The 24888-nt window shown below is 33.6% G+C and overlaps 1 long non-coding RNA gene across 1 annotated transcript in view; it reads right to left on the bottom strand.

The window, feature by feature from the left end:
* Window positions 1-9501: 9501 nt before the first annotated feature.
* Window positions 9502-24888, bottom strand: part of LOC136794035 (uncharacterized) — a 596196-nt gene continuing 580809 nt past the window's right edge. Inside the window, exon 5 of the long non-coding RNA XR_010840204.1 lies at window positions 9502-9576. This is a non-coding gene — a long non-coding RNA (uncharacterized lncRNA). The remainder of the gene's footprint in view (window positions 9577-24888) is intronic.

Below are 24888 nucleotides of genomic sequence, written 5' to 3'. Positions count from 1 at the left end.
GCCAAAAATGTGTGGTCTCTGGAGTAGTTGTGCTGGGAAGTAAAAGAATACACTACACATTTTGAAAGCGCAAGATGAATGAATCCCACAGGCCAGCTTTGAGGCCTCAGCCAAGGATGCCAGCCTCTGTCTTTCTTTCTCTCTGTAGGAGGGATTCAGAACTCTTTCTCCATCAATACCTGTGCAAGATGTTCCAATTGGCATGAAATGTGAGACATCTAAACTTCATCAAGTATCTTCAGGGTTTGAGGCAGGGAACAGAGTGAATGGAGGAGAAAAGGACTACCTCCTGACTTCTCACTGGACACCAGCCCCAGGGAGATCACTGGCCACGTGGAGTTTTTTGAGGTACCCTTAAACTTCAACATCAAATAGTGTTAATTAGGAATATAAAGAACTAATTACTGGGTTAGGAATTCCACTTGACCTGGGACATGATCAGTTCAGGGATGCTGACAACACTCAGGAGTCTTGGACAGTAGAATGTAACAGTAGAAAGTATCAATAGAATTTAATAGCACCAGAGAAATCAATAAGGACTAAAGAAGATTAAATATACAAACAAATTGAAAGGGGACTTTTTCACAACAAGAAACATTGCAATAACTGTTTGGGGACAGTCCCCAACTAATGGGTTTAGAATTGATGGGTAAAGAGAGTAAGAAAACAGAGTTTAAAATCTTCTAAAGTTTGGCTAGATAAAAAAGATAATGATAAAGATTTATCCTTGAGGAAAAATAATTCAGGGAAAAATTAAATGTATTATGTAGCTTTTAAATTTCACTTTGTTATATTTCACTTTAAAGAATTAGTCATGTTGAACGTTTCTGCATGAAGAAATGAAAAATTAACGGAGCGACACTAAGGTAAAAGAGAGGGGAGAGATACATCTTAGATGTCAATCTTCTAAATCTAGAATTGCTCATTTAAAATACTTCTTTCTTTCTCACTTTGAGCATATATGTGGACACAAATTGCTATAATGTTCATACATGTTGATGGTGTCATTCATGCAAAAGAAGAAAAAAGAAAGGTGGCGTCAATAATGTAGTGGAATAGGAGGCCCTAGATACTCCCTTCCTCCTGGGAAGACACTGAGGAAATACAACAATACAAGGACCAATTCCTCTTATCAGAAATCCAGATATCACTTATGAGGCATCACTTATAAGGCTTCCCACATGAACAAGAAGCCAGTGCACCACCTCACTGCACTGAGGCAGACAGGAAAACATGGTATATACCATGGAATTTTATTCAGCCATAAAAAGAAGGAAATCCTGTTATACTGCAATATGGTATGATATGGATTAACCTAATGGACATTGCACTAAGTGAAGTAAGCAGTCATAGAACAAATACTGCATGATTCCACTTATGTGAAGTATGTAATATAGTCAAAATCATCAAATCTGAAAGTCAAATGGTGGTTGCTGGGGGATGGGTGGAGGGAAAAATAGTGAGTTGATGTTCAATGATTGTAAATGTTCAGACATGAAAGATGAAAAATTTCTAGAAATCTGCTGTACAACATTCATTGGCTTATAGTTAATAACACCAAATTGCACACTTATAAATTTGTTAAGAAGGTAGGTTTCATATAATGTGGTTTTTTTACCACAATATAAAAGAATAAGGAAAAAAACTATGTAAATATGGGGCACAGGGTGAAATGAGGATTATCTAGTGAATTCTGAGATTTCTAAGAGTGAGGAGTATTTATTCTGCACCAGAAAATGGAAATCAAGCCTGATACTTCTTAGTCAAGTTCTGAGTCATCAAATTGCCTTTTTACTTTTTTCTTATTTCTTGCTCTCTGTGAAACTGCTAAGTTTTGATTTAAATGGTACATCTGGTATTTTACTTTTCCATGACATTTTTGAAAAAAATGGAAGGATTCTTAGATCTCAAGGTAATGTATCTCAGTCTAAAGGATTAATTACTAATTGTATTCAAAAACACTGGAGATCCAGATGGATTAAATAATTAAGTGTAAAAAAATAAATAGAACATCTAGATGAATATTTGTATGATCTTGGAGCATGAAATTAATTCTTATACTGGATTAAGCAGTGTCCTGCAAAAATTCATGTCCATCCAGAACCCATGCATGTGACTTTACTTGGAAATAGTGTCTTTGCAAATATACTCAATTTAAGATGAGGTCATACTGTCTTATGATAGGCCCTAAATCCAATATGATTGTTGTTCTTACAAGAAGAGGGAAATTTGGATGAAGATATACACATATACAGGGGAGAAGGCCATGTGAGAAGGAGCCAGACTGGAGAGATGCCAAGGAATCTACATGCCAAGGAATGCCAAGGATTGCCTGCAGTCAAAAGAAGCTAAAAGAGAAGCGTGGAAACAGATTCTCTCTCTGAGCCTCCAGAAGTAACCAATCTGCCAATACCCTGTTTTGGACTTCTATTAAACACCACAATGATGAGTCATACATTTCTGTTACTTTGAGTCACTTGCTTTACGGTGATTTGTTACAGTGGCAACAGACAACTAATATATTTCCTATAAAAAAGAAAAAGGAAAACTACAAACAAAAAGATTGGTTATTTGACTCAATAAAATATTATAATCATTTGCATATAAAAAGTCAAAAGAACTGAAGGAAATATTTTAAACATTTAGGACAGATACAGAGTTAACATCCTTATGACATAATGAGTGCCTAAAAATAAATAAGAATAAGCAAACACCCATTAGGAAATTGTACTAAGAATATGAATAGACAATTCACCAAAGAAGAAGCAAAAATATGTAATACACATATAAAAATGTGACCCATCTCTCTAAAAATTGAATAAAAGATAAAATGAGAGACTTTTTAGCTGACAGAGTTGCAAATAATAATAGAAAAAAGGTGCATGGCATTGTTCTAGATACTTTACATATTACTAACTCATTTAATACAATAACCTACGTGGTAATGTAATTATTGTAAGGTAATATTATTATTTTCATTTTATGAATGGGAAAACTGGGGAACAAAATTTGGCAAGAGTATTTTAAAGTAATCATTCATATGTATCACATATTGGAAAGTAATTTGGCAAAATGTTTCAAGAATTTTGAAAATAATCACATCTTTTGATGCAAGAATTCCACTTTGAGGAATTTATCTTTTAAAAAATGAAACTAGAAATGAAAAGCAAAGAAAAAAGGAATGAGTAATTTCAAACAGAACTACAAAGAATAGGACAGAAAATTAAACAAAATCAAGTACTAGTGACTGTTAAAGCAACAATAATTTTATGAACATATACTCACCAAAAATGGAAAAATATTGGCTGCTGCTTTAAGATAAATAAAAATTATATCTACATAATGCAACACACACACACGTATGCACACACACAGAGGAAAATATCTAATAAATTAGGCTTTGAATTTATTTTTGGAAATATCTAAATAAAATGTCAAAAAGTACCAGCCTTCTGGTGTAATACATCCCACAGTAGTTTTTTGTTTGGCAAAGCTGGAAATGTTTGAAGATTTAAATATAATTAGACTGGGTATGTACTCTCAAATTATTCATGGGCCCTAACATTTTATTTTGTCTTGAAATATACCCAAATTAAACACTGCACCAGCAGGTCCCTGCAGACAGTTTACATACTAATATCTAAGAAAGTATATTATATTTTAAAATAAATTATTAAAAATTAAATGAGTTAAATAATTAACATAGCAATAGATTAGAAGGATATCTTGTTAATGAGATAAATATAATATATTATTCTATTTATTTCAAAAGAAATATTAAGATATGGGTTTTATTAAGATAAAACTGAAAAGCAAGGGAAGTTAAAACTTTTCAGAAAGTATGAGTTTGCATATTCCTTTTTCTGAAAATGAATTAGACAATATTAACAGTAGATCATGAAAAGAAACAGAAAATGAATGAATTGTGCTTACTTAAAAACAAACAACTCCACCAACAAATTCTATTATGAGAATATCACCTTCAAAAGTAAAACAAAGATTGAATTCAGCTAGGAATGACATACCTAGCCTTCAAGCAAGTTTTCCATGCCAGTTCTGGTTTAATCCAAGTCACTGCAGTAGCTAAATGTCAAGGGCATGTGACAGCTATTCCAGGATTGATGTGCCATGAGTTGGCTGCCTCACTTCACCAGCTCTTTGCAGACAGGTGTTTAACTCATGAAAACCATATCTAAAATGCCATGCCAATATCATTTAGAGGTAGTATATTCCCTTCTTACCAACCAAATAATAGTATGCATTTAAATTAAGTCAATTATGATTAAGGAGTTTGTACAGCCTTTTAAAATGAAGGGAAAAAACTGAACTATGTCTTGGATAAATGAAAAATAAAATCAAGAATAACACTGTAGGGCTTCCCTGGTGGCGCAGTGGTTGAGAATCCGCCTGCCGATGCAGAGGACACGAGTTCGTGGCCCGGTCCGGGAAGATCCCACATGCCGCGGAGCCTGCGCACCCGGAGCCTGTGCTCCGCAACGGGAGAGGCCACAACAGTGAGAGGCCCGCGTACCGAAAAAAAAAAAAGAATAACACTGTAATTCTGTTCAGGGACTTCAGCTTATCTCTCTTTTACAGATTTGTTTAACCCAGTACTAACTCAGATTATCTAAACATGGGTCCGACTGTGACTGTTGTTAAACATATTGTCTAACCGGATGTTGAATGTTGGAGTTCAAGACTTTGCCAAGAATATATGAAATGTGTCAGTAACCAGTCCTAATGAGGAATAAAATCAGAGAAATATTAGATATTAGTCAAGAAACTGAACTCATAATGAGATTTTCTAAAGTAGAATTTCTCTGTAATGATGGCAGATTAGTATATGATTCTGCAATGATATCAAGAAGTAAGAGAACTTTACATGGCCTGTCTAAAAAAGCACTCCCTCCGAATATGGTCCACATGTTTTCTTTGCTTATTTTCTACATTACCAGTAAAGTCACTTATTTATTTGACCTCTTTTTAGGGTTAAGATGACTAGACGTTTTTTTCTGCTTATCTCTTGAGAGCGTAACTGCATAAAAAAAGGAATCTACCTGCAATGTATTGCCATAATGTTACTTGAAGAAGAAACAATTCACACGGAATGCATTCTACTATAATATTGTGAATATGAACTCGAACTTAAAAATGTAGAGGGAAGACGTGAAATTCAGTGATCCCCTAGCCCAGCTTCCGGTAAGTACCATTATATTCAGGAAAGAATTCAGCATGTAAGTTAGGTTGAAGCCATTCTCTGCAACACTGGCAGTGAAATATAATAGAAAGTTGCAAGCATACTACTTTCAAGCACATGCTAGAGTGTTGAATCCAATATATGTTTGCCCTACAAGAGACACTGTTCAAATGATGCATTTACCTGTTTCGACTCATCACTGCCGTGCAGACCTTCAAACCTTCTCCCAGGCTATATACCATTCTTGAAATTATACCTTCCCACCTATTTTTATCCCAACCCCCTACATAACCTATAATCACAGATTAATGATCTACTGGATGGATTTCCTAAAACTTACACTTTAACCCTGAATTTGCTGAGGTGCTATAGATTAGGTGAAACCTAGAAAGCTAAAAGGTTCAATTATTATCAGCATGCAAAAGGTTCGAGTCACAACCTCTATTTTATTTTATTTTGTTGATTTACACTGTAGATGAAAATCAAAAGTATTTTTCGGAAAGAAAAACATACACACACTTACAAACACACTATGAAACTAGAAAAAGAAAACCAATTTTCATCTAAACACTGTGCACTAAAAGGAGAAATCTCAAATGACTCAGGAAAGCAATGCAATTCAGTCTAGTAGTGGCTGTCTTTGTATTCTGCAGTAAGTTAGCAAGGTATTCATGTGACTTACATTCCACAGTCGTGGAGACAGTAAGAGCTATGAGATTTTAATTAATGGGTTTATATAAACTTGGATATTTTATTGAATATTTCAAAAAACAAAGATTTGTATATACAAAACAAAATTAAAATTTTACATTCTAATATAATTATATAATATAGTTAGAAGGTACTATGATGCTTAACAAGAGAACTGTGTTTGTCCCCAATACTTATGTGTGTTTTCAAATGCAATCTAGACCAAAAATTAGCATCAGAGGTCTATATTTTGGAACATCATGAAGAAATAAAAACAGAAATATATTGTTCTAGAAACTACAGATGAAGATTTAGCTTTCTTATTTGTGCTGAAACTTGTTTTACATTAGTATTGGAGTAACAAATTTTAAAAGAAACAAACAAACACAAAAAGACTTTGGATTATCTTTAGAGACATTTGACTCCAATTTGTCTAAGAAGTCCTCTCCTTCACTGTTTCTTTACTCTCATTCCGAATTATACCAATTAGAAAAATTCTGTCAGATACAGTAAAATTAAATTCAACCTTTATCCTTTAACCACATAAAGGTACATGTTGCTTATTCCAATTGCTTGTAAATGACTATGTTGGTTTCAAGAAGCAAAATTCAGCATTTCCTTCTTTAGGACAAAAAGCTGAGAATCTTGGACCAATGCATGCTGTTTATTCAACTGCAAATATTTATTAAAAACCTATTGTTTGCCAAATACTGTAAGAGTTCTCAACTCATGAAGATTAAAAGGACACTCCACCAACAAATTATCCAGATGAGTGGAAATAAAAATACAAGGAATAATCATTATAATGTATTAAAATCCATAACAAAAGTATAGGAGAAAAGATATTGCTTGGTCTGGAGGTTTTCTCCAACAGGAATGCAACTGGCATTTTGGGTGGGATGATTTGTCCTTGTACTCTTTAGACATTGTTCCTTAGACATTGTAGAATTTAGGCTCCCGGTAGCATTCTGCAATCATTATGACACTCATCATAATAACTCACAAAGCCCCCACTCATATTTCCAAATGCCTCCTCAGAGAGTGGGACCACCCTCTTTGAGAACCACTCTTACTAGATAGGGTCTACGGATGCTGTCAAACCTATCAGTATCAGTTCTACGAAAGGCAAGAATCTAGGAATACATTTAGGTCTATCTAGATTTTCATGTATTCATATAAGGCTATACTGCTTATGAGCATCTTACTTAAAAGGCAAAAAGTATTGTTAAGATATCTGTAATTCGCTGTAAAATATTTCAGCATAGGCAGCATGATATTATGTATATATATATAAATGATTTGCACTTAAATCCTAGGTGCAATCATTTGCATTAATCAAGAATTCATGCAAAAATATTTTTAGTTATTCTTCTTATTAGAAAGTCAGTTACCTTTAGTTCCTATCAACACAAGAGGCTTTGCTGAATTACTAGTGGCCTAAAGAAATGGGTTGTCAGTAGTGCAACCAATGGTGGTCAACACAGTGGACTGGCTGAAATATTTTAGAGACACTTCCCATCCTTGCAAAATAGGAACGATCTCTATAGCAAACTGATCTATGCTAATCAGGTCATGCCTCATGCAGACACTGGAGAACTTTGAAAAGGGCCAAGATTTAGCTATTTTACCATAACTTCCCAACTATGCTGTAATGAAAGCATGCCTCGAAGCAAATTCTGTCACACATACCAACATTTATTAAACATATCACTCCTCAGCAAGCAGACCCAAACAATTTATATTCTGTCAGGTATATTACTTTTCAGCCTCTATCTTTTTATGTTCTCTGATCAACCCTTTTCATGAAAGATTCTCTAGAGTCAGATATGACAACATTCCAGAGGAAGAATTCTATTATGTTGTATAGGAGGCATCAGGGAGCCAGAAATTCTTCTAACCCAATAGCAGCACAGGTACATTTAGGTACTAGAATGCTACAGGATGCTTACAACCTGGTCCTATGTGGTATGGGAGTATCCAATGTACATATCTTGAACACCACTAATTATTCCAATACAGCATGTTAGTTAGCAGTTCCACACTCAACGTGATTGTTAATAGGCCACTATTTGCAAAAATGAAAATCAATTTCTGACATTCACTCTTTTATTTTAAAAACTACAAAATGTTGATATAGTTAACAGAGGCTCTGGAAATTCCCTCTTATGAAACATAGTAGCTGATCACGCATGGAATATATGGGTTAGGAAAACTGTATCTGGAAATGAAATGGAAACTAAGTAATATATATATGGATATTACACTTGTCTATGTTGAGTTAATTTAGAGTAAATTATTGAGAGAATAGAAACACTTTAGAATTAATCCCTAATATTCCTGTACCCAGTCACACAGATGAGCAATTTAGTTGTCTGATATGAACTTAAAAGAATGCTGATTTTAGAATATTTTTATGTATGTCTTCAATGAACCTTTCATACAAATTGTAATTTAACATCTTAAAAAACAGAAAACTGAAAATTCACCAAAGTTACTAAAAATTTAGTTTGAATGACTTTTTTGCATATGTTAGCTAATAAATATTTATATGTGCAGCAGAATGTGGTCTTGGTCTTAATAACTTGAAAGTAAGATTGTAGAGAAATAGCCAGCATTTATCTACCTCTAATTACTGGCACCATCTGTTATCTAACTAAAAAAACCTAGATGTGCTAACAAATTCCTTTAATATTAACCTTCCTATATTGTTGATGTATACTTTCTCTGATTTTTCACATCAAAAAAATTTTTTCCCATGTTTTTGGTCTCTACCTCCCTATTGCTTCTCCTAATCCTATAAACAAGATCGAATCTTACTATTGAATAAACACTCTTTAAATCCTGTCCCTATTAAACAATTTATATTATTTATTTTATTAATTTCTAAACTTTGAAAGAGAAGTTTCCATCATTTGACCTCCAATTTTTGCCTTCCCTCAACCCTTCCTATGTGTCTTAAATAAACAATCCTACTGAAATTTCTCCCCAAGTTCTCCTAATTATTAGATTTGATGACCTCCTCTGTGTCTCTATCTAGAAATCTCTCTTCACCTTCCCACACTGTTTACCACTCTAGTCTTGAAATGTTTGTCTTTCCCAGTCTTACCTTACACAATCTTGCTAATCTCTTCTACAATTCAGCCTAGTGCTTTTCAGTTTATTTTTTAACTTTGGAATGTGAGAACTCAAACCTTCTCTTGCCTATTTATTTATTTATGTATTTTTACTGAGGTAACATTGGTTTACAACATTATATAAATTTCATGCATATAACATTACATTTCTACTTCTGTATACATTACAGAGTGCTCACCACCAAAAATTCAGTTTCCGTCTCTCACCTGTTTTTCAATTTTTATTTCCCAATTGCTCTTCCTTTTTTCGTCTCCAAAATCTTAGCACTCCCAAGTGCTTTTAATCTCATCATGATTCTCTATACTTTATCTTCTCTTATCTTACCAACAACACATCAACTAAAATGGTTTTGACTCTCAACATTATGATAGCTTTAAAAATATCTCCTGCTTGTTGAATTCCAGACCTGCACTATCTCCACAACCAAGCCTTTAAAACTCACACACACACACAAAAGAGTGTATTATTTCTTACCTATGTCTGTTTTAAATGTCAAGCCTGCTCAGCGGTTGCCAGGAAGCCAATCTCCAATCTACAGGGTAAGTCAAATATCACTGTAAACATAACAAGATGGGTAATTGTGTTTCCAGAATTCTATATGATTGGAAGTAATAACTGCATAAAACATTCAGGGATTGAGGCAAGACTGATAGTTCAGATGCATTTTCAGTAGTAACTGATATTTGTTAAGTGCCTCCTGAGGTGGATATGTCCAGCTAACTACAAAATTCATTCTGTTCACTAGGATGTGCAAGCTAAGGCAGTATCAGAAGGAATCTTCCCTCTTCACTTCCCAAGGCAACACTCAAGGTCTTCTCTAATTAAAAGGTGAAAAAAATGTATTTAAAGGATATCCATCTGAAAGGCTACCACATTAGAATTTTCAGTTTTCAGATCTTACTCTGCTCTTTCCTCTGCTACAAACCTTCTCTTTAATTTTCTTTGTTAGAGAATGTCATCACCACCCATCAAATCCACCAATATAGAAAATTGCTTTGCCTTCAGCTCTCACTTTCATCATTCCAATGTAATTGTTCACCAGTTTTGTTAATTGTACTTTTAAAAATTCTAATTCCTCTGCATTTTAATGGGTAATTTCTTAATGTAGATACTCATCATTGTAATAAGCTTACTTAATTCATTGCTCTTCCTTTATACCCCCTCCCATGTCCACTTGCCATATTTTCAGAAATGTTATCTTATTGAAAAAAACATGTGGAATACTTTCACTTAAAATGCGCCAATGATTAAAAATTATCTAAAGAATTAAGTTCAAATTTCTTATCTGTTCTCTGTAGCTCCTCTTTGTGTGTAAATAACACCCTGATGTCATGTCTCAGCTTAAGAAGTACTTCCTCCACACTCTTATTTTCCCCCTTTTTAGGAAACAATCTCTCCCTCTTCTAAACTCCTTAGAATTTATTTTTACTTTTCTCATCATGCTTTTCACTTTCAATCTTGTATTATAACTATCTATGTGCATATCCTATGTATGTAAGTCAAAATGGCGAGCACCTTCAAGGACTGTTTTAATTTTCTTAATGTACTTAATAATTTGTTGAATGAATAAATCAATGCTTAATTCTGCATTTGGGATATATGTTAAAGGCTCAGAAACATTACAGTGAGAGCAGATTGATAGGCGTACACGGTAAGCAAAAAAATGTAGACACAGAACAGTTGGGAGGCTACTAAAATACTTCTGGCAAAGGGTCATGAACAAATATATAAAAAAGTATGAATCTCATCTCATCATCCATATTTTACTGTTCAGCTGCTTAAAAAGAAATACCCTTACCATAAATTGTCTCATAAATTTAAAGAACTGAAATCATTAAGCTTGGAAAGTTGACTCTAGTAAATTACACAGGTCTTGGCTGTCATTTTAAGATAGGTTTAAGTTCTGAGGAAATGCCACATTTTCTGATATTATATATCTTAGTAACCAAATGAGGACAGTAGTGAGAAATTATCATTCCTGTGTCAAACTCTATAACTCTGTGAAGCCTGGCTCTTCTTTTTTTCATTGCACAGCAGGTAAGAAAACTGGAAGGCTGGGTTGATGACTGTTGTATCACAACCATTAAGAGGAAATAAGGCAAACTGTTCATCAAAGGAATGGCAACAACAAAAAAGAAATTATTGGGTTTCAGAAGGTCCAAAACTGATAACCCTAGTAGCACAGTCATTTTCTAGTAGTCTTCGCTTAAAATTTCACATTATAATAAGTAGAAAGGCAAAGCAGATGGCCATTGGACTGGCAAAAAAACATCCTTTTTCATGAGTGTGACGTTTCTGAGTTGTATATATTATATATATCCACATTTTTCATATGGATAGTGTATGATCAAGCCACCCAGGATGGCTGTCCTCTTGCTCTCTGTACATCCCCTGCTCAACCAGTGCCTCCTTCACCTATATCTTACTCACCTGACTGATCTTTCTACATACTTGCCCCAGGCCCCAGCTAACGACTGGTCTAACTTTAGCAACCATGATACCTTATCAAAGGGGCCATAAGGGGCATACCCTTCTGCTGGTTTCCCTAGTAACTGATGAGCCAACCTGACATCAATTCCTCTATAACTGGTAACCTCCCCTGGCTCCCCATCCCCAAGCAAAGATTGCTACCATGTCCTGCCCGCCTTCTGCAGCACACAGTGGGGTGTTGCTCCAGGACCTTGCTTCAGACAGGTAAGCTCCCTCATCCATTAAACCACTGATGTCTCTGTTGTTGACTCCCAGCTCTTTTCTTCGGTCTGGAGGCTAAGCAAGTACAGGCCTTGCAGGCCTGCATGGTGCAGCCCAACAGACAGTATGTGCATTAAATACTTCTGTTAGAATACTGAAGGTAGTGGCTCTATTGAACTAGATACACCATACTTAAAATGTTATACAAGAGCATAGATGCAAATAAAAGCTATATGAGTATTCAAAACAGTAAACTAGAATAATAGATTTGCATGGAAATACTTCCTACTATATATAATGTATTACTGGTCCAGAGCAAAATTTAAAATTCCTCAAGTAGCCATTTTTAAATTATACTGTATTATATAGTAGCTAGTTCTAAGAGATATATCAGTTCCCTATACCCACTCTATATTTTTATTATTTCACTGGAATCAGGGAAAGTGCAGAACTATGACCAGAACAGAGTGATTTCTCTCTCCCTAATTCTTTGCACAGAAAGGCTCATACCTTCTGGTTTCATAGACAATGCCAGCTTCCATTAATGCTAAAACAGTGCTATATCATTATCATATATCCCATTTCAGGATCTTTCTTTTCCCCTTTTCCATGACCTTAATGTTCATGGTAGTTTCAACCACCACCCCCAAGAGATATTCTACTCTTTGAGCCATTCCCTCACCTTTCCTATCAAAATGTAGCTGCTTATGTTTTGCTTCCTTACATACAGTAGGAATCTCTTAAATATATGTAGAAGCTGAATAATGGCTTCTCAAAGGTATCAGGTCCCAATCCCTAGGAAGTGTAAATCTTATACAGAAAAGTGTCATTGCAGATGTGATTAAATGAAAGATCTGGACATAGGGAGATTATTCTAGTTTACCTGAGTGAGCCTTAAAGACCATAGCGAGTGTTCTTATAAGAGAGAAATAGAGGGAGATTCAACGCCACACACAAATGAAGGCAGAATTTACAGTGACTCAGCTCAGAGAAAGGAATACCAGTAGACATCATAAGCTGGAAGAGGCAAGGAATGGATTCTCTTACACAGCCTCCAATGGATGCACCCCTGCCAACATCTTAATTTCAGACTTCTGGCCTCCAGAACTGTAAAATGATAAATTTCTGCTGTTTTACACCACCATGTTGGGATAATTTCTTAACAGCAGCCCCAGGAAACTAGTACAATAATCTAATTAATAAATCCCTGCTAAAATGGTCAGTACATAGTGTGGCTTGATATCTTACCCCTGAAAGAAATGATTCAAAATGAAAGAGACTTCTAGAGAAAAAGCTTTAACTTAATGGAATATATTTCATATCACTGGGAGTTTGGCTATGTTACTCACCAGTGTAAAAGTGTTTCTGAGTAGGAAGACCTTTCCAATTTGAAGCAAGTAGGCATCACTTAAACTTCTTTGAGTCAAGCCTGGCAATAGCCAATCTCATAATAGCATCTTAAAGTATCTCTAACCCTTCAAACAGTTTATACTTTCTTTCCTATTATTTCTTCTTCCAAACTCAAAACAGCTAGAAAACTAAGTTAATAGGCAACTGCTGGAGAAAAGATCCTAAAGAGTTTAAGGCACAAGATCACTCCAGCTGCATTTAAACATTACCCACCAGCTAAATCCTACTAGATATTAATACAGAGTAGAGGATGCTTTCTCCAATTAGAAGAGTAATCTATCTTGCAGAATGGAATCAAGTTTATTAGAACTATCTGGATGTCACAAGAGTCAAGGTTTATTAAAAATATTAGTTCTAAGGAAGAGAAAGGAGAGAGAAAATATACATTGAGGGTATTTTTTTACAGAAAGAATATTTTTTGAAGAAAGTGTAAGATACTTTCCATGTGCATATTTTTAAATAATAGAGAAACTATTCTTTAACTCTGCTTTCTCTCCCTGCTATTCATTCTCCTAACTTCTATGCCTTGAATAGTTAGACTTTTATTCATAATTTTGTAGACCTGTGTACTCTCTGAACAACTTTATTTCTTTTACCTGTTCACTTTCAGAAAGACAATAAACCAGAAGGGCAACAGTCATTTCACATGTGCTATTACCAGATTAATAACTTAGTAAGAAGAAAATTAGAAATGTTATAAATCATAATTTTGGTTGCTATTTTATTAACACTTTTTGAAGTATATTGTTCACTCAGAAAGGTGGACCAAAATAAGAATATAGACCATTTATGACCACAAAGCACAGAAATATGTGTAGCTACCAACTAAGTCAATCAATAAAATTTGATCAGAACCTCAGAAGCTCTCTTCTGCATCTTCCTTATTTCCTTCTTTCTCTGTAAAAGTAATTACTCTCCTGACTTCTAACATCATAGAGTTGTTTTGTCTATTTTACACTTTATGTAAGTGAGACCAGCACAGCATGTACTACTTTGTGTCTAGCTCTTTTGGTTCAACCTTATGTTGGTTATATTAATTCATATTGTTGTAGCAGATATAGTTGTTCAATTTTGGTGTTACATTCATTCCACTGAATGAATTCACCATAATTTACATATCTGTTCTATTGTAGATGGAAATTTGGTTTTGATATATTTTATAGTTTATGTCATGAACTTTCTCGTGCATGTATCTTGACATATTGCCTGAAATTTTGTTGTCTGTATGTATACCTTGATAACTTGGTTTGGAATTGGTGGGTCACACATATCATTTTAGTAGATAATATCAACTACTATGCCAAAGTGGTACTAAAATTGATACTCCCATACTAAGTCATATTTCATTTTTCTAATTTTACCTATCATGACAAGTGCTGTTCGCTTATATTGTTAATTTTAATTCTGATGAAAAAGTTGAGAAATTTCTTATGTATTTATAAGCCATTTGGGTATCTCTGTTTGTGATGGTCCTGTTCAAATTGCAAGGCAATAACTCTCTTAGGTTATCTATATTTTCTGATTGTAGGAATTCTTTATATATTCTTTGTATAAACTCTCTTGGTGACATGTGGCAAATAACCAGTCAATGGTTAGGTATTTAGTCTTTTAATAGTGTTTTTTGATAAACAGAGTTTTTATATTTAATGTTGCATAATACTAAGTTTTGCCTTTATATTTAGTGTTTTTATATCATATTTAAGAAAAATTTGCTTACCCAGAGATCATGAAGACACTCTCTCAATATTATTTTCTAGAAGCATTCTGTTTTTTACCTTCGAAACTACACTTTGCTTGTTTTTTATTTTTATTTTCTGTAGACTATAACTGCAATCTGCATGGCACTTATTTGGGGAATGGCATAAGGAAGACATTGTTTCTTTTTCTCATTTTCTATATGAGTATCCAATTATAATGCACTTGATTGAGCCAACTAAGTTTCATCCATTGCTCTGTAAAGCTACCTTGTAAAAAATCAAGCATGAATTATATTTTCAACTCTCACTTGTATTCCATTCTTATATTTGTCTGTCCTGAGCCAACAGTACCCTGTCTTTATTATTGTAGCTTTATAATACATCATGATACAAGGTAGTGTATATACACTAATTTTATTTTTCTTCTTAAAGAGAGATTTTATATCCTTGGCCCTTTACATTTCCTTCAATTTAGAGTCAGCTTGCCAGTTTATACAAAGCCTCACACTGCTGACATTCTGATTGGATTAAGTTTAATCTGCAGACCAATTCAAAGAAAACTCACCATGTAACCCATGGATATATCAGATCCTTTCATTTATTCTTCTGTATAGTTTTTGCAAACATTTCATTAGACATATTTCTAATATTTTATATTATAAATGCTACTGAAAATTATAAAATTTGGAAAAACTGTATTTCCTATTACATCTGATTACAGATATAAAACTGGTTTTTGTATAATGACTGTAAAATAGCATAGCTGAATTCACATTCTAATTTATAGATTCTTTTGAATTTTCACTATATACAATTATAATAACTGTGAATAAGGAGAGTTGTATTCATTCCTTTTTAATTGTTATATTATTATTTTTATTGCCTTATTATACGATCTAGCTCCTCTAGTAGAATATTTAAGAGAAGTAGTGGCAATGGAAATTCTCTTATTTAGAATATGAGAGAGAGCTTTCAAAATTCTACAAACAAGTATAAGGTTTAGCAGCACATTGTTAATTAAGGTTGTTTTTTGATCATTAATTTTTATCAGATTAACTTCTATTTCTACTTTAGTAAATGTCTATAAAGAGTAAATTTTGATTGTGGAAAATGCTTTATCTGGAACTAGTGATATGATTTAATCAGCTATTCTTTTTTCTGCTACTGTGGTAAAACACATTAATTGATTTTCAAATGTTAAACTAACATTGTATTCCTGAGAAGTAACAAAATGTGACATTACAGTATCCTTTTTATAAATTATTACATTTGATGAGTTAATATTTTGTTTAGGATTTTATATCTGTGTTTCTTAGTGAAATTTCCTTGTGATTTTTCTGAATTGTAATGTCCTCATCAAGCTGGTTTCAAAGTTACACTGATCTCATAAAATTAGTTAGAAATTTTCCTACATCTTCTGTTCTGTGGAAGAATTTGTGTAGTATTTTCTTCATTTCTTTCTTTAATGTTTTGTAGAGTATACTTCTGAAGCCATTTTGGTCTCAAATTTTCTGTATTTTAATATTTAAGTCTTTGATAGTTGTAGAATGCTCATATTGTGTCTCTCTTCTTGGGTAAGTTTTGGTAGCTATATTTTTAGAGGAATTTGTCCACTTCATCTAAGTCTTAAAATTGAACATGTTTCTCTCATAAAAAGATGAAACTGACACTCCTTTTCTCATCTCCAACATATCAATTTTTATAGTTTTGAAAATAAATTTTTGTATATTTTTTACATTTCTGTTAAGTTTGAACTTATGTTTTTATCAATTACTTGGGCTTAGTTTTAAGCTACTGGCCATGATTCTGTCCATCTGGTCTTTTAAAAAATGTAACAGCTTTCTTATTCTTAAATTATTTTCATTAATCTCTGAGAGTTCATTAATAACTTTTCAATACTTTATTTTTGGACAAGTATATGATCATTCTACTTTCTAATTTCTTTTTTTTTTGGATTAACTTCATCCTTTATTATTCTGATTTCTTATCTACATTGAAGGTTAAACATCTATAGAAGTTGCTCAATTATCTCCAAGGTTTAATAATTGGAATAGAAAATTTAATGCCATTCTTATTTGTGTTTCTAAACAAAAATGCTGTTTTATTTTTTAAGTTTTGCTACTGTTTTCTGGTTTCATTTTGTTTATCTGCTTGTTTGTCTGTATGATTTTGGAGATTTGAATAGCTTACACTTTCTCTTACAGTTGATTTTTGCATGGAAATGATAAAACTAATATTTCCTGGTTTTTGTCCTATTGTTTCCCCTTCCTATTATTCTGTCTCCAACACAGATGTATTACTACTTCTTATATTCACCCAGGGATACAGAAGAATTACTAATGGTGGACTGAGAACATCATAAAAGATATTATAAAGTTCTTAAGCTCTAAGATAATACAAGAAAGGTATACCTGTTTAATGGTCTTGAACATTACCTGGTCTCTGGCATAGAGACAGGCATAAGAGTCAGATGAATTATCTTTTTACTATTCTTCATCCTGACTGGTTTGACCTTACTCAAGACCTGCAAGTACTGTGTAAAACCTGTGTTCCACTGTGAGTGGCAGGAAATGGGGAATTAATAGAGTAAAACATATGCTAGTGGCTCTAGTAGCCATTTTCTAGTAGTATGACCATGTAATGTTACTTAACTTCTCCTATAAACTGGAAAAAATTATTATAAAATTATAAATTTATTATAAAATTATAATTTAAGTTATAAAATTATTGTTATTCTTGTTATTGTTAGCATCAGGACCACTATTTTAAATTTAGGTCTACTGTTGAAGTTAGAGAAGACTTGATCAAAACGTTGGTTGTCAATCCCAGTTTTTGTTATGAATTATTATGAAGTGTTTCCTTTTACTAGTTTGGAGGTTATTTTAGTGCTTAGGCAAGTCATAGTTTCTTAAGACAGAAAGTAGTTATTATAAAGTTTTGTTTCTCCAAATTTTGATTATGTTTTTAATCTCAAAATCAGTTATTTAAAAAAATTCCCGTGTCTTCTCCCAAAACCATAAAGGTGATGCTTACCCTCTGTCTCTTCCTCTTAGATTGGATAGAGCCTCATTTTAACTTCAGGAATGATTACATTATTTCCAGTAGTGTCCTGCAATACCATGAAAACATCACTCATAGACTCAACTCTGTAATTTCAAGTGTGGCATAGGATGATTTTTACCTTCCCAATAACCTTCTTTGGATGAGCAGTGGAAAATTGTCCAAATGATGCTTTCAGCTTCAAGTTTCCCCTCTGGTTTACAAAGCTATTCACCTATCAGCTGCCAACATTCACATCACCATAGTTACCTAATTTCTGAACTATTGTTGTAATATCCAGTCTGGTCTCCCCACTTCCAATGTCACTTTATGAAAAGCATTTTTATAGTGATACCCCTGTACTTTTTAATAACAATCTAGATTACGACTCCCTACATTCTGTAGAGCAAACAATACCTATCAGGTACATAAAATGTTGCAGATGCCTCACATGTATAATTACCAGACTTCGTGCTAACCTAAGAAGCATTATTGCAATCCTATAACAGAGCAAATGGAGACAAAAGTAGGTAGGTTATTCACACAGATGAGAAAAAAAAATTCCAAGATGAAATCAAGTTCTAACTTCAAAGACAGCAGTTCTCTCCATGTTAAAAAGTCATCTCCTAGTTCTGTGAAAAATGCCATTGGTAATTTGATAGGGATTGCATTGCATCTGTAGATTGCCTTGGGGAGTATAGTCATTTTGACAATACTGATTATTCCAATCCAGGAACATGGTGTATCTCTCCATCTGTTTGTATCATTTTTTATTTCTTTCATCAGCATCTACAGTTTTTGAGTACAGATCTTTTGCCTCCTTAGATATGTTTATTCCTAGGAATTTTATTCTTTTTGATGCAATGGTTAGTGGGATTGTTTCCTTAATTTCTCTTTATTGTTAGTGTAGAGAAATGCAACAGATTTCTGTGTATTTGTTTTGTATCCTACAACTTTACTGAATTCACTGATGAGCTCTCCTAGTTTTCTGGTAGCATCTTTAGGATTTTCTATGTATAGTGTCATGTCATTTGAAAACAGTGACAGTTTTACTTCTTCTTTTCCAATTTGGATTCCCTTTATTTCTTTTTCTTCTCTGACTGCTGTGGCTAAAACTTCTATAACTATGTTGAACAATGGTGGTGAGAGTGGGCAACCTTGTCTTGTTCCTGATTTCAGAAGAAATGCTTTCAGCTTTTCCTCATGGAGTATGATGTTAGCTGTATGTTGGTCATATATGGCCTTTATTATGTTGAGGAAGGTTCCCTCTATGCCCACTTTCTGGAGAGTTTTTATCATAAATTGGTATTGCATTTTGTCCAAAGCTTTTTCTGCATTTATTGAGATGATCATATGGTTTTTATTCTTGAATTTGCTGATGTGGTGTATCACAATGACTGACTTGCAGATATTGAAAAGTCCTTGCATACCTGGGATAAATCCCACTTGATCATTGTGCATGATCCTTTTAATGTATTGTTGGATTCTGTTTGCTAGTATTTTGTTGAGGATTTTTGCATCTATGTTCGTCAGTGATATTGGCCTGTAATTTTCTTTTTTTGTGATATCTTCATCTGGTTTTGGTATCAGAGTGATAGTATGGAGACACAAAAGACTCTGAATTGCCAAAGCAATCTTGAGAAAGAAAAGCAGAGCTGGAGGAATCAAGCTCCCTGACTTCAGACTATACTACAGTAATCAAAACAGTATGGTACTGGAACAAAAACAGAAATATAGCTCAATGGAAGAGGATAGAAATAAACCCATGCACATATGGTCAATTCATCTATGACAAAGGGGGCAAGACTATACAATGGAGAAAAGACAGTCTCTTCAATAAGTGTTCCTGGGAAAACTGGACAGCTGCATGTAAAAAACTGAAATTAGAACAGTCTTTAACACCATATGTAAAAATAAACTCAAAATGGATTAAAGACCTAAATGTAGGACCAGAAAGTATAAAACCTTTAGAGGAAAACATAGCCAGAACATTCTTTGACATAAATCATTGCAATATTTTTTTGGATCCACCTCCTAGAGTAATGGAAATAAAAACAAACAAATCGGACCTAATTAAACTCAAAAGCTTTTGCATAGCAAAGGAAACCATAAACAAAACAAAAAGACAACCCACAGAATGGGAGAAAGTATTTGCAAACGATGCGACCGACATGGGATTAATCTCTAAAACTTACAAACAGCTCATGTGGCTCAACATCAAAAAAACAAACAACCCAATCAAAAAATTGGTGGAAGACCTGAATAGACATTTCTCCAAAGAAGACAGATAGATGGCCAAGAGGCATATGAAAAGATGATAAACATAGCTAATTATAAGAGAAATGCAAAGCAAAACTACAATGAGATATCACCTCACACCAGTCAGAATGGCCATCATCAAAAAGTCTACAAACAGTAAATGCTGGAGAGGGTGTAGAGAAAACGGGACTCTCCTACACTGTTGGTGGGAATGTAAATTAGTACAGCCACTATGAGGAGCAGTATGGAGGTTTCTTAAGAAACTAAAAATAAAGCTACCATATGATCCAGCAATCCCACTCCTGGGCATGTATCCAGAGAAAAACATAGTTTGAAAGGATATATGCAACCCAAACGTTCATTGCAGTGCTGTTTACAATAGCCAAGACATGGAAGCAACCTAAATGTCCATCGACAGATGAATAGGTAAAGAAGATGTGGTACAGATATACAATGGAATATTATTCAGCCATTTAAAAAGAATGAAATAATGCCATTTGCTGCAACATGGATGTACCTGTGGATTATCATACCAAATGAAGTAAGTCAGAGAAAGACAAATACATGATATTGCATATATGAGGAATCTAAAAAAAATTGATACAAATGAACTTATCTAGAAAACAGAAACAGACTCAGAGACTTAGAGAATGAACTTATGGTTACTGGAGGGAAGGGTTGGGATGGAAGGTATAGATTGGGAGTCTGGGATTGACATGTACATACTGCTATGTTTAAAACAGATACCAACAAGGACCTACTGCATAGGACAGGGAACTTTGCTCAGTACTCTGTAATAATCTAAATGGGAAAAGAATCTGAAAAAGAATAGATATATGTATATGTATAACTGAACCACTTTGCTATACACCTGAAACTAACACAACATTTTTAATCAACTATACTCCAATATAAAATAATTTTTTTTTAAGTCATCTCCCACTAAAGTCTATGATAGTGAAAGCCCTGCATGAGTTGACTCCAATTTTTTTTCCAACTTTAGTTTCATTACTTTTTACTTTTTACCTTTAAGTTGAAATGTATTGTAATCTTGAGCATGCTTTGTGATTTCTTTCTCTATTACTGTATAATCATTATTTAATTCATCTTTTATTGTCCCTCCTCATGATGCCTAACTTTTGGAATCCTTCCCACAAGGGGCATTTCAAGTACTGCTTCTTCCTTGAAGGACTGACAGATTTCCTTCTACAAAGTAATGAGCAATTAGTAATTTTTATCACTTCTTAGTACATTGTTTTATAGTGACATATTAGATTCATTTATCTACATTTTTTTTCCCTAAAACAACTTACATATTCCTCTAGAGATATAATTTAATTGTATGTGTGTCTAACTTTGGTAAATCGAGTGACTTATACAGAACGGGTGTTCAATAGGTTAAGTTTACTTCAAGTATCCAAAGTAAATTATCACATTAGTGTTCATTGGGACTACAATTCAGTACTTCCCATGGCAGAGTTCCTTCCTTTATATGTGACCTGCCTTGAAACATTATTACTAAATTTTTATATAAGTTCAATGTGAGCAACTTTAAAAACAATTGGTAAAATTGACAAAAGTTATGAAGTAGATACCACATCATAAAATGTACTTTCCAGCTTCATTATTTAACACAAATACTATTTTCCCTTTTATCTATTTTCAGAAGAGATACTGAATGCTTGATTATTCAACTACTGATTATACAGTTTGTAAATTATCCAGGTCGTTGACTTCTCCTCCCTTCTGCTGAATGACTTTTACCCATTTTTCCCTTCATTAGCGCAGTGAAATTCAGAGGAAGTAAAAAACATGCAATTCAAGCCATTCAATTTTGCTTCTTGCAGTGGAATAAATAATAGAGGATAAATTTCAATTATTTGTCAAAATAATGCTGGGAATTTTTAATGTTCCATCTCTGTCATTAATAGAGTTAATTGACAGTTGACTCTACATTTGGTATTAAAAAATAAATCAGCATTCTTTATTGCCCCTTCAGTGAAATATTGTTCTTTATGATGAGTGGCTATTTTCAGGACTAATCAACATGCATGTGCCAAAAGCTCTATAAATAACTGTGACATTCTTAACTAATAAAAACTATAAATATGAAAGTTGTGTCCAACCACAGTACCCATCCTCAGTTACAGGGTTTCTTTTTTTTTTTTTTTTTTTTTTTTTTTTTTTTTTTTTTAGTTACAGGGTTTCTTTCACCTTAACAAATGAAGAGGCTATCTTCCCAGGTACATATCCTAGTAAAATATATATCACTTAAGGCAACATCTCATTGTATATACAAGTTTGATTAAGTATGTGATGTGAGTTATATCCTAAATATCCCAAAGAGTATGAAATGAGCACTGGTAGAGGATGAGAAAGTTAATCAGGGACAATTCAAAGGGCCCCTTAGGTAAGTATTTTAATGTTCAGCCTATACTTTCAATAATACTTTCAATACCTAATGTCAATCTACTATTCACAAAATAAAGAACAAAAGAAAGAATAAAAGAAAGAAGCTAAAGGATCTGATGTCTAGTATACATGGAGACAACTTCACAGAAGCACTGTAAGTGATACCAAGTCAACTGCATAAAAAAATAAATTAAATAAATTGAATAATAGACATTTGTCCCTACTGTCTCTAGGATATTTTTTATTTTAATAAAAGTAGCTCCCCCAGAAAAAAGTGGCAGTTCTAACCAACATTAATATCAGACATAGTTAGTGATTTTACTGAAATGCAGGTGATTAATCAATATGCAAAGACCTAAGTAAGATGTGGAGAAATCAGCCATTTCCCAAAATATAAATACCAAAAAAATGCAGAAAGAAAGAGCCTATCAGAAAATACGTTTAAAAATAATTTAAACCATCTAAAAAATTATGGTATAAGCTCGATGAAGGAGGGCAAAAAAAAAAAAAAAAAAAGGATTTTGAGAAGAAATAAATTTGGGGTAAGATTTAGAACATGCATACACCAGAATACAGCAGCTGTATTTTTCCCTGAACTTTGCTAACAGTGTCATGTTATTATTGGGCCCTACCCCTCCCTCTGGCAGGGTTGTCGATTAAGGCTTGTCCTTTTTTGCCAAGGAGAAGTCACCTGATCCATTCTGGTAAATCAGAGTATTCAATTTGTGTGACCTAACAGAACCAATCAAAATCCTTTACTTGGAATTGAAAATGCATACATTTTTTCCTAGATTTATTGAGATATAATTGACACACAACATTGTAGAAGTTTAAGGTGTACAACGCTGATTTAATGTACATATATACATATATCACAAAATGATTACCACCTTAACTTTAGCTGACTCCTCCCTCACATCACATAATTAACGTTTTTTTTTTGTGGTGAGAATATTTAAGATCTACTATCTTAGCAACTTTCAAGTATATAATACCACATTATTAGCTATAATCACCATGCTGTACATTAGATCCCCAAAACTTATTCATCTTATAACTGGTTTGTATGACCAACATATCCCCATTTCCCCCACCACCACCACCACCACTGACCCTGATAACCAGAATTCTAGTCTCTAAATTTTTAGCTTTTTAGATTCCACATATAAGTGATATCACACAGTATTTGTCTTTCTCTGTCTGACTTATTTTACTTAGCGTAATGCCCTCAAGGTCTGTGCATGTTGCCACAATGGCAAGATTTCCTTCTTTCTCATGGCTGATTAACAGTCCATTGTATCATATCGTTTCACCTGTTGACAGACAGACACTTAGGCTGTCCCCATATCTCATATCTTGGCTATTGTGAATACCGCTTCAATGAATATGGGAGTGCTGATATCTCTTTGAGATCCTGTTTTCATTTCCTTTGGGTACATACCCCGAAATGGGGCTGCTAAATCATATGGTAGTTCTATTTTTAATTTTTTGATGAACTGCCATACTGTTTTCCATAGTGGCTGTACCAATTTACACTATGATCAACAAGGAAAAAGTGTTCTCTTTTCTCCATATCCTCACCAACATTTTTTTTCTTGCAATAGTCATCCTAACACGTGTAATGTGATATCTCATTGTGGTTTTGATTCATATTTCCCTTATGATTAGTGAGGCTGTACAACTTTTCATGTAACCTGTTGGCCATTTGAATATCTTCTTTGGAAAAATGTTCAGTACCTCTACTAAGTTTTTAATTGGACTGTTTGCTTGTTTTCTTTGTATTGAGTTGTATGAGTTATTTATATATTTTGTATATTACCCCCTTTGCAGATATATAATTGGAAAATATTTCTTCCATTCCTTAGGTTGCCTTTTAATTTTGTTGATTGTTTCTTTTGCTGTGCAGAAGCTTTTTAGTTTGATGTACTCCCATGAACTAAGTTTTGCTTTTGTTGCTTTAATGTCATATACAAAAAACCATTGCCAACACCAACATCAAGGAGCTTTTCCCTATATTTTCTTCCAGCACTTTACAGTTTCAGGTCTTATGTTTCAGCCTTTAATACACTTTAAGTTAACTTTTGTGAGGGGTATAAGATAGAGGTCCAGATTCATTCTTCTGCTTGTGGTTATCTAGGTTTCTCAACACCATTTACTGAAGAGACTATGCTTTCACCACTGAGTTTTCTTGGCTCTCTTTTCAAGTATTAGTTGACTGTATACATGAAAATTTATTTCTGGGCTCTCTTTTCTATTCCGTTGGTCTACTTCTGTTTTTATGCCAGTATCAGTATATACCTTGTAGTATAGCTTGAAATGAAGAATTGTGATGTCGCCAGCTTTATTTTTTCTCAGTAT

This window comes from Kogia breviceps, chromosome 4 (genome assembly GCF_026419965.1).
Source record: "Kogia breviceps isolate mKogBre1 chromosome 4, mKogBre1 haplotype 1, whole genome shotgun sequence".
Lineage (NCBI taxonomy): Eukaryota > Metazoa > Chordata > Mammalia > Artiodactyla > Physeteridae > Kogia > Kogia breviceps.
Note: the sequence above shows the minus strand (reverse complement) of the source record. Positions and strands in the feature narration are given on the sequence as shown.